This window comes from Octopus sinensis, linkage group LG3, assembly GCF_006345805.1.
Source record: "Octopus sinensis linkage group LG3, ASM634580v1, whole genome shotgun sequence".
Lineage (NCBI taxonomy): Eukaryota > Metazoa > Mollusca > Cephalopoda > Octopoda > Octopodidae > Octopus > Octopus sinensis.
In genome coordinates, this window is record NC_042999.1 from 33,951,241 (window position 1) to 33,961,240 (window position 10,000).

The following is a 10,000-nucleotide window of genomic DNA, read 5'->3' on the forward strand; positions in this document are numbered from 1 at the left end:
TCTCTGTCTGTCTGTCCGTTTTTCTTTAACCTCGCCATCAAAACATCACCCCTCTGCTAATATTATATGTTTAACTCTCCTCCTGTACATCCAACTAAATTTTTAACCACGTAATAAATATTACGTACCCCCACCTCACGTTGTGGACGCTTCTCTCCTCCCCCCTTTTTCTTTCTCCCTCTTTGTCACTATTCGCCTTTTCATCTTTTTCTAGCTCCTTTTTCTTTCTCGTCATTTTCCCTTCAACTAATCGCGTGAAAGCGTTACAATTAAATTTCATCTAACTCGCAACATGGACACTTATCTCTCCCCTTTTCTTTCTCCCTCTTTTTTCTTTAAACACGTGAAAGTGTTATCGACAGACTATGTAAAGCAATGACAAGCAAAATTATTATACGATATTAAATTTCTCTGTGCATGTTTTTAAAAAGTGCCAAGCAGTCTATATGATTAACGAAATGAAGCTTATTCGCGGAATTTGATTCAACGCTACATTTGCATGTTATAATCATAGTGCAATTGGCATATTTTAAACATATTCAACTGTTTGCTATAAGTGCTTACAGCATTTCCTCCGGCATTACCTGCCGGGCTCAAATTCCGTCCAGATTAACTCTTGCGCTTCATGCTTTTGAGTTCGATGACTTACGAAAGAGTCAAGCACTGGGGAAAATGTAATCGGCAAGCTCCCTCTACTAAAAGTATTCTTCTGCATCATATCGTCTTGTAATGAATGCATTATGTGAACGTATTAATTGTTATCACTAGCCGACCCTGTGCCGTTCAAAAGGACGGATAATTGTAATATTCTTTATAGAAATAGGGACAGAAGGTAGCATATGGATAGTAATTCAAATTAATACACTTCTCAATGTTATCTAGTGGTTGTATTTTGAGATGTGCCATCGATTATCGTTTGTTAATGAAAGAACGCTGGTTCACATATTTAACAATTCACATACTTCTCTTATACATGCAGACACATACACACATATACTCACACAGATTTGAAAAGTTGTTTGACCTTTCTTTTCAGCGTTGAACGTTCAACAACTAATGTCTAATGCACACACAGACACACACACATTCACATACCTCCCTTTTATTTTATATATACTCACACAGAGTTGAAGTGCTGTTTGATTTTTTACCGTGAAATTTCCATCATCCCAGTAACAGATTGCCATTACCCCTTCCTTCTTTATTCATCTATTATCTCTTCCTTTCTCATTGATGTGTTGTGACAGAGAAAAACGAAAAAGTATTAATATGGTAGTGTATTTTGTGTAGTATGCATCATTGCATGCTTTAAGACACTTGGTTTGCAACCATGTGGTTTCAGGCTTTGTATCACAACGTGGTACCTCGACTCTGCTGGAGTCTGAGTTCGACAAACGATTGGTTAGTGGATTTGGTACTCAGGGACTGTTAAAATGTTCGTTGTATATGTGTATGCCTGTATATACATATATAAATGTGTGTGTGTGTGTGTATATATATGTGTATGTATGTATGTCTGTTTGTTTGTGTTTACCCCCACCGATTGGCAACCGGTGTTGGTTAATTTACATCCCCGTAGTTTAATATTTCGACACAGAGACCGAAAGAATAAGTAAGAGCTTGAAATATGTAGTACGGTCAGATTATTCAACCGGTGACGGAGCATGGCCAAAGGACCAATGACTTGAAAACCTAAAAGAAAAAAGGCTATACATTGGCAAAAGATGACCATCCCCAAATATAACGACATAGATATGTGTGTGTGTGTAAGTATGTGTGTGCTTATGCATGTATATGTGTGGTTGGTATGTGTGCTTGTATGCGCGCGCGTGTGTGTGTGTATTCTTATCAACTTTTATATTGTGCTCGAATATATTTTGTAACATATTCAATTACCGCGATGCACACGTTATTTCAAATTCGATTTCTTCTATTATATATTAACCTATTCTGAAATGTCTAACTTCGGGAATCATAAAGGTATTATTTTCAAAAATTTGCATTGCAATTTCTGATAATTCATCTAATGACACTGCAAAAGATCATAATCAGGACATGGTTAAAATGATGTATTTTTGAGTGTGTCGATTTATGAATGTAGACGCGTGAGTAAAAGTCTGTGTGTATGTAAACATCTTTTGTGTGTCTGTATTTATATGCGTATATCTATCGATCTCTGTAACTCCCTTGCTCCCCCTCTCTCTCTCTCTCTCTGTGTATATATATATATATATATATATAGATAGATAGATAGATAGATAGATAGATAGATAGATAGATAGATAGATAGATAGATAGATAGATAGATAGATAGATATGGATATACATATACATATGCATGCATGTATGTATTTAATTTTGGGTGTGTGTGTGCCATGTGACTTCATACACTATTGTAAATATTCGTCTCCACATTGAGGTGATTGATTAAAATCAACATTGTGGCATATTATAATTAGGTCGGTAATTTATAGAAAATTGACGGGAGATGAATAATTCAAGAAATTAGATTCTAGTTTTAATTTCCTTTGCATAGTTCAAATAGAATTTTAATTTATTATTGTATCCTATATTTTAGCTAATTGTAGGTAGTCATGTACTACCGAGCCTGCAAGCATGCATATATTTCTGTATGTGTTGTTGAGAATTTGTTGGCATAAAACGCAAAAAAATCTATAAATCCTTATATATATATATATATATATATATATATATATATATATATATATATATATATATATATATATATATATATATATATATATATATATATATATATATATATATATATGAGAGAGAGGTGGGGGAGAAGAAAAACAATGATTTTCTTGTCTGCTTACACATACATCTTTATGAATACAAGTAGCTGTCTGCAGATGTTAAAAGCAGAAAAACAAAAAAAATTAAAAGAAATGAACATTTGAGACTAAAATTAAGTATTTGTTCAAGAGTTATTATTTAATTTCAGTAGAAATTGTTCACCAATGCCAGTAAGTGAAGATGATGGGCATTTGTGTATCTTCTTACTTTCAAACAGTCTGTCTTTCGACTACACTACTCTTCACTTATATATATCCTATATCGTCTTTGATCGCTCTTAGATCGCATTTATCCATGATTGTATGTGTGATAGTTAATTCACATAAGTCTATCTGAACTATACGCATGCAATTTAAGTTACCGATTATGCATGCATGTATATATGTATGTATGTTTGTATGTGCACAACGCGGGCGCTGAGATATAGTGGGTTTGCGTAAACGAAAATACAAGAGTATCAGTTAATTACGATTTTATTCCAGTTTCAGATTCACATTCGTATTGCAGCGGTCCTTGAATGTTTCTAAGCCCCGTAAACATTTTTTTTAAAACTCGTAATGGTCGGGCCCTAGAGAGACTTTTCACGATACTTTTAAAGCCAGAAACGTTTCACCACCCCTCGTATATGTATATATATATATATAATATATATATATATATATATATATATATATATATATATATATATATATATCATCTAGATTCCTTCCTCTCTTTCGTCCAATCTTTATATATATATATATATATATATATATATATATATATTATATTATATATATATATATATCATCTAGATTCCTTCCTCTCTTTCGTCCAATCTTTCCATCCAGCCCTCCACTTCACTTCCACTATCTCCAACACCTCTGTCTCCTTCCTCGACATTTCGGTTAGCATTCTTCACTCCACTCTTACCACCTCCATTCACTACAAACACACAGACTCACACTCATACCTCAACTTCTCTTCCTCCCACCCAGAACACACCAAGCTTTCCATCCCCTATTCCCAATTCCTCCGTCTACGTAGGCTCTGTAGTGACGACCATGGCTGAGACTCAGTCTCAACGTATGGCTCACCACTTCACCCTACGTGGATACCCCCTCACCACTATCCACACCGCCCTTGCCAGAGCACGGTCCGTGGACCGTGTATCTGCACTCTCTCCCCGAACCCGCCCTGTAGTCTCCCGCCTCCCTTTTCCCCTCACTTACCACCCCACGACACTACGTCTCCAACGCACCATTCTTCGAGCTTTCCGTCATCTCCAGTCCGACCCGTCCACTTCACACCTCTTCCCTAACCGACCCCTCCCCTCTTTCAAACGAGCCCAGAACCTTCGAGGCCTTTTGGTCCATAGCTCCTTCCCTGACCCTACCTCCCAACCCGGCTCGTTCCCCTGCTCCCGCCCACGTTGCCGCACTTGCCCTTACCTCTCCAACACCACCCGCCTCACTAGCACCCACCATCGACCCTATCCCATCATCCACTCCTTCACCTGCACCTCCAGCAATATTATCTATTGCATCTCTTGCTCTCTCTGCAATTCCTTGTACATCGGACAAACGGGACGCCGCTTGGCTGACCGGTTCGCGGAACACCTTCGTGACATCCACCTTGCGAACGACACACCGGTCTCACGCCATTTCGGCTCCACCGGTCACTCCTTGCAACACCTATCTGTGTTCGGTTTGTCCTTACACAGAGGCCATCCGGATTCCCGTTGGCGCCGTGAACAGGAATTAATCTTCTCTCTTCGCTCTTATACGCCATTTGGTCTCAACTCCCCCCCCCCTCCTCATCTAACCCCCCTCTCCCCCTCCTCACCTATCCTTTCCCCCCGACCCCTACTTCTTCAGTCCTTCATCCTTTCACCCCTACTCCCCTTCCCTTCTTCCCTCTTTCTCCCTCCCTCCTTCCCTCTTCCCCTTCCCTCTGCTCCCTCACTCCCTCTCTCCCCCTCTCCCTCTTCCTCCATCCTCCCCTCCTCCCCTTCCTTCTCCCCCTCCTCTCTCTCCCCCCTCCTCTCATCCCCCCCTTCTCCCCCTCCCCCTCTTCTCCTCACTACACCACACGACTTTACACATCACATCATATATGATGTGCCATACTAATACATACACCAACTAATACATACTAATACGTACTAATACATACTAATACATGCTAATACATACACCAACCCTATACATACACACGTCCAGACCCCGCATACGCACTTATACTCTCTCATACACACACACACACTTATACATACTAATACGTACTAATACATACTAATACATACTAATACATACTAATACATACACCAACCCCATACATACGCACGTCCAGACCAATCCTACGCACTAATACTCTCTCATACACACACACACACACCCTTATACATACTAATACATACACCAACCCTATACATACACACGTCCAGACCCCTCCTACGCACTATTAGCTGGTCCTTGAACCCTATTATCAACCCTATTATCAACCCTATTATCAACCCTATTATCTCCCCTTATTTCGCTCTCGCGTCTCATGTTTGATGTTTGACCTCTGACCGAAATCAGATCGCCATGTTGATTCGTTAGCTACTGCACGCATTTTTTTCTCTCCTTCTTTCTGTGTTTTTTTCTCTCTGTGTATCTTTCTGTTGAAGAGCGTAGGCTCGAAACGTTAAAGACTTTTATTTATATTTCCTGAGCGCCATACTAATACAATTGTTCGTTTGTTTTCCACCTACCTTCGTCTTTTGTCTATTTTCATAAAGCTTCCCGTTATATATATATATATATATATATATATTATATATATATATATATATATATATTTTTTTGCGTAATGAGATAAAAAAAAACAAGGCTGTGTAGATATTAGAGCATTTATAGATAGAAGGTCTTACAACTGGTTGTAGGGTATTTATTAATAATATCTCTTCATCGGAGACGGTGTGAGAGGATGGTTAAGTCATAGTTTAGTTGTGATACAGAATTGAGTGTGAGGTGGAGAAAAGAAAATAGATGAAAGATATGTATGGATATTGAAGGTATAAATCTATTTTTTAGGTATAATGGTATATATGCAATATTCCAATATCCTATGAGTAAAGTCCAAAAGTCCAACAGAGTTTAAAATGGTTCTTTCCAAATATAGAGTTTATAAGCAATGAAAGATTCCCTTATGAGTGAGATACAACAGATTTTTAAACTTGGTCATTCCCAGTGGAGAATTTATATAGTGTTGCAGAGTCAAAAGTTTTTATTTAAAGTGACCTAAAAATAGGGAGGTCAACTCGAAAACAGGAAGAGAGGAATGAAGAAAGAGAAAAAGAAAGGGAAGAGAAAAAAGAGAAGAGAAAGAAAAATGAGAGAGAGAAAAGAGAGAGAAGAAGGAGAAGGAAGTAAGAAGAAGATTAATAAAATAATAACAAAATATAAAATGAAACCCCTGAAGAGAGATATAAAGGGAATAAAGAAAAACAGAAAAAAAGAAAAACGAAGATAAAGATCAGTCAGTGGTCACTAGAGGTAATTTGAAAGTAGGAGTGGGGATATGAAGAGTGAAAGAGAGAGGAAGGTATTATGGTGTAAAAACATAGAAGGTATGATGGGGGTAAGAGGTAAAGGAATCATAAATGTGTAGTAGTAGAGTCTATGTGTATGGGCAGAGAAATGGTGTTAGTATTATGAAGAATTAAGGAATTTATATGTTTGGCAGTTCTGTTTTTAGTAATATGAGAACATATATATGTGAAGATGTATATACATGTATATATCAGACACGTTACACATACAATCCTTACTTGCATGCATATGTACTTATGCACACTCACTTATACGTTCGCCTGTATGTATCATCGTCCCTGTATACGCAGGTATATATACCTTGTATGCATACATATATTTACACAAACCCACATACATATACGCATACGCTCACTCATACATATATACGCACACATGGGTGTATGCACATATATACGAATACAATAAAATGGTTGTACATGTGAGGAACTAGATAGGGATTAGGAGTTAGAGTGTATATTCATAAGGTTATTTTGATTACCTAAGAAGTATTGTGGAAATGTGCTGTATTGTTATTTTTGCATTTGGATTTGTGGTAGGATTTTAAATGTGTGATAAATGCGGTTGTGGCATGTACTTAGTGCCTCGTTATGTTTATTTAGCAGTGTTAGAGAGTTGTACTTTAATATGTGGAGTGCCTCTTTCAGGCAGAACTTGCAGGTTGAGCGTTGACCTCGGTAGGGAAGTCCTGAGTCCATTATGGATCATGATAGATTATAGGGTATATTTGCATTTTTGAGATGATGTATGTGGTTGGCGAGTGTTGTAGATTTTCTATGTTTATCGTATCTAAAAGAATGGAAATGAGTGGGATACCGTTGCTTAAATTTTTTTGTTGATCCTAGGTATATGGCTGTAGAGTTGTGCAATAGATTAAGGACCGTGCATTTGTAAATTACATTATATCTTCTGCAATAGGTTTGTAACGGGCAGGGGGTTCCAGGACGGCAATTACAATTAAGTGAACTTTGGGGACCGTGATCGGTAATATAGGAGGTAGCATCGTCAGAAGAGAGGTTATAGAAGGGGGTGAAAATTTCTATATTATTAATATTAGTGAGTGAGAGAGCAGTGCATGCCATCAAAGTGAAACTTGGGTAAAATATACGAAGCGCAGTATACCCATCATGACTACCCGTCTGATAAGGGTTCACTAGGCATATGCATCACAGTCATATGTGTGCGATATTGTGATTTCATATGAAGATAATTAGCACGTGACCTTGCAGGTGGGGCCTAGTTAGAATTTTCTTCTGGTCGAGTAACACATCCCGCTCAAAAGGTCCCTGAATAAGGGTTGTTTAAGCATTTTGAACAAAACACCCATGTTTCCAAATGTGAATTATCCAAACCCCAAAGAATCCCTCCCAATACATGGCTATGATGCTCCCCCAATAATTGCGCATGTTCTTGGTGTTCCGGGAAAATTTGGCCAGTTGGATTCCTCGATTATCACTAGAGGTCATTCGATATCAGGAGGATTACATCTCTATCACACTCTCCCTTTTCCTGTTTGTCTTTTCTCTTTCCTTTTCTTTAAACCTTTGTATGCTACGTATAATTCCGTTCCTTTACATACCCGTGTATACTTACATATTTTTTTTCTGTAATTATTTTATCATTTCGGTATATGTAAACTCCTACATTTTATGTCTGTCTTCGTATTGTCCCCTCTCATCCTTCGCCCTGGTGGCAAATGAATGAAGTTATTATTATTAGTATTATTATTATTGTTGTTGCTGCTGTTATTATTATATGTTTGACTTTTACTTTGTATTTGTACAAATTGACTCCAAGTTTCACCCACAGACCTCAACAGACAACAAGTTAGAATTTCAAATTGGCATTATGCCTAGGGTGTCATATATTTGGTTTTGTAGATAGTATTGTTGTAGTAAATGTTTAACAAAAACATAAGTATATTATAAGTTTGTTTTAAAATTTGAGATTACATAGACAATATTTTACGTAAGAAATAGACAGTTCCCATTCGCACTATTATTTGAATTTCTGCCATTTTACGGTTTTCTGGTATCTGAGCTAGGTAGGAATCAACCCATTTTGCTATCATTCCTAGGGCACCTATGGCAACAGGTATCGTTTTAGTCTTGAGGCTCCACATTTTACCAACTTCTATTTCAAGATCTTTATACTTGCCCTGTCTTTGGTAAATCATGATAAATACATTTATGTCGATTGGGACAGTCATATCAATGAGGAGGCATGATTTTTGTCTAAAGTCTTTCAATATAATGTCTGGCCTATTCGCATCTATTTTTTGTATTTGGAATTCATTTAGATATTTCACAGTCTGTTTTATTACTGAATATGATGCTCTCTTGTTGCCGTGCTTTAAGACAGGTTTTAACATCCAGTCATTAGAGTTTTTCAGTGAAGTGCTTAGGCCAATTGTGGCAATCTTCATTGTTACTTCCAGTTATAAAAGTCCACGGCCACCCTCTTTTCCTGGCAGGTAAAGCCATTCTATATCTACCTTAGGGTGGTGTATTCTAATTGAAAATGGCCAGCCTTGTCACATCTAATATTTGCTGTAGTTATTTCTCTTTGATGTAACAATGTGTTTATGTATCTAAGTATCAACTTTTCTTTCCTTCTATGTATCTACATTTTGCGAAGTGTGTATCAGTCTACTCTGAAAATACTGAGAAACATTTAAAAACCCAAAACGAACGCCGTCACCAACCACTCTCTCTCTCTCTCTCTCTCTCTCTCTCTCGCTCACACACACTCTCTCTCTCTATTTCTCTCTCATTTCGTCTTTGTTCTCCATTCTCTCACTTTGCTACTCAATTCTTCCTTTAAAATAAGAGTGACACACATGAGAAGTACGTACAAAAATATTTTAAAATGTTGGTATATTGATATTATTGACAAATGCTCTGATGCAGTACCACGCAGTGGCTCATATGCGTTTTGATTTTATTTAATTGGAAGTATTAACAAATACATGTTTTGTCTGTGTATGAAAGATATGCTACAGCAAATATTCTGCTCAATACCACCGATTTGCGTCTCATTTATTTGACCATTACCAGGTGAACATGTCCCTCAGTTGTTGGCGATATGTGCATCTCTGATCACGAAGAGATGTAAGGGCTGATAATCAGAGCCATGTATTAAGAGGAATTCTTTGTGGTTTAAATAATTCAACTCTGGAAACATGGACGGCTTTCGTTCACCATCCTTAAATAAACCTTATTTAGGGCCATTTTAGGAGGACTGGGCTACAGGACGTGAAAAAGATTCTAACTGGATTCCACCTGCATGGTCATGTGCTGTTTATCTTGACATGAGATGACCATGTCGAGCACTTATGTTCTCTCTTTTTCCACACACATCAGTGTTTTCAATGCATGGCACCTCACGTAATAACATCATCAGATGAGGGACCGTATTGTCCCTAAATATCTTTAGATGAAACTTCAGTGCAACTCGCATGAGACAGACAGACAGACAGAAAGACAGGTAGTTAGATAGACAGTCAGGCAGATAGATAGATAGATAGACAGACAGAGAGACAGAGAGACATACAGATAGATAGATATATATATATATAGATAGATAGATAGATAGATAGATAGATA

At 37.5% G+C, this 10,000-nt stretch overlaps 1 protein-coding gene and 1 long non-coding RNA gene across 5 annotated transcripts in view; one reads left to right on the top strand and one right to left on the bottom strand.

Moving 5' to 3' along the window:
- Positions 1 to 8,788, top strand: part of LOC118762429 — a 16,711-nt gene extending 7,923 nt beyond the window's left edge. The window contains exons 3-4 of the long non-coding RNA XR_004998177.1: positions 3,847 to 3,851; positions 8,706 to 8,788. This is a non-coding gene — a long non-coding RNA (uncharacterized LOC118762429). The remainder of the gene's footprint in view (positions 1 to 3,846; positions 3,852 to 8,705) is intronic.
- LOC115209755 (FMRFamide receptor-like) overlaps positions 1 to 10,000 on the bottom strand; it is a 624,942-nt gene that overhangs the window by 418,222 nt on the left and 196,720 nt on the right. The gene's annotated exons all lie outside the window — the stretch shown is intronic.